Source organism: Heteronotia binoei, chromosome 14 (assembly GCF_032191835.1).
Source record: "Heteronotia binoei isolate CCM8104 ecotype False Entrance Well chromosome 14, APGP_CSIRO_Hbin_v1, whole genome shotgun sequence".
Lineage (NCBI taxonomy): Eukaryota > Metazoa > Chordata > Lepidosauria > Squamata > Gekkonidae > Heteronotia > Heteronotia binoei.
Genome location: NC_083236.1, coordinates 59,685,940 through 59,687,676, shown reverse-complemented (window position 1 = coordinate 59,687,676; position 1,737 = coordinate 59,685,940). Strand labels below are relative to the sequence as shown.

The window sequence follows — 1,737 nt, the reverse complement described above, 5'->3', positions numbered from 1 at the left end:
TTAAATAAAAAAATAAAACCCAGGCCAGGTGAGTTCTCTCAGGGCTGTTCTTTCAAAGATCAGTTCTCTCAGAGCTCTCTTGGCCCCACCTACCTCACAGGGTGTCTGTTGTGGGGAAAGGAAGAGAGGGACATTGTAAGACACTCTGGCTGATTACAGACCGACACTTTGGGTCAAATCAGAGATGCCTCTGAAGTCGACCCAAAAAACCCAGCCAAACGGCAACATCTCGGCTGCCCCCATCCCGCACTTACCCTGTCCTGAGAGACACTCTGATCTCTTCAAAAAGGAACCACTTGGAAAGTGGTCCCTTTTTACTGGGGCAGCTCTGAGGTGGCAGCCAGCCGTCTGGAAGCCCAGAGAGCACCTTACAAGCGCCTGGGGAGCCACAAGCGGGACGCATGAGCGTTCCACACGCTCCCTCTGAGACTTCAAGTGAAGGGGTGAGGTATAAATCCAATTCTGTCTTCTAATTTGATGTCAATAGCATTAAGGACACAACAGCAATAGGGGAGGGATGGTGGCTCAGTGGTAGAGCATCTGTTTAGTAAGCAGAAGGTCCCAGGTTCAATCCCTGGCATCTCCAAAAAAGGGTCCAGGCAAGTAGGCGTGAAAATCCTCAGCTTGAGACCCTGGAGATCCGCTGCCAGTCTGAGGAGACAATACTGACTTTGATGGACCAAAGGTCTGATTCAGTATAAGGCAGCTTCATATGTTCATATGTTCAACAGCAAATCAGACCCTTGGTCCTTCAGAGTCAGTGCTGTCTATTTAGATCGACAGCAGCTTTCCAGAGTTTCAGACTTTCTCCTCACTTGTTCCTTTTCACTGGAGATGCCATAATTGAAGCTGGGGCCTTAAAGAGCCAGTTTGGTGTAGTGGTTAAGTGCGCAGGCGCTCATCTGGGAGAAATGGGTTTGATTCCCCACTCCTTCACTCGCAGCTGCTTGAATGGCCTTGGGTCAGTCATAGCTCTCGCAGAGCTGTCCTTGAAAGGGCAGCTTCTGGGAGAGCTCTCTCAGCCCCACCTACCTCATGGGGAGGGGAAGGGAAAGGAAATTTGTAAGCTGCTCTGAGATCCTTTGGCTAGCAGAGGGTGGGGTAGAAATCTACGATCTTCTTCTTAAGCATACCAAGTGGACGATTTTATTTTATTCGTGGGATTTCTATCCTTCCCATCCCAAGGCTGGCTCAGGGAGGGTAACAACATCCGACCGATACATTCATTCAAGTCAAATTCTAAAACCCATAAGCCATCAAATATCCACCATATTCCCTACGCTGGACACACACCTCATGCTCAACTACAGGGCTTCTTCTGCAGCAGGAACTTCTTTGCGTATTAGGCCACACCCTTCTTCTGTAGCCAATCCTCCAAGAGCTTACAAGGCTCTTAGTGCTGTAAGCTCTTGGAGGATTGGCTACATCAGGGGCGTGTGGCCTAATATGCAAAGGAGCTCCTGCTACTACAAAAAAAAAAAAAAGCCCTGCTCAACCATATAACCCCATTCCTTGAAATCCTTCCATGGTTGCACAAGTTATCCGAAAGTGCATTGACCTTATTTTTTTCTTCCCATAACCTTTACGTCTTTGGGCTATATTACTTGTGTGTGTTTGGGGTCTATTCATCACCGCTGGTAGCACTTTGTTTAGTCTTCGAGGAAAGGATACCGTCCAGCAGAAAACCTCTTCTACACGGGCATTCCATCACACACGGAGATATCGTTGACCTGAGTC

General features: G+C 48.3%; 1 non-coding gene across 1 annotated transcript; it reads left to right on the top strand.

The window, feature by feature from the left end:
* Positions 1–511: 511 nt before the first annotated feature.
* TRNAT-AGU (transfer RNA threonine (anticodon AGU)) lies at positions 512–586 on the top strand. The gene has a single exon. It is a non-coding gene; the product is annotated as a tRNA-Thr (tRNA).
* The last annotated feature ends 1,151 nt before the right edge of the window (positions 587–1,737 follow it).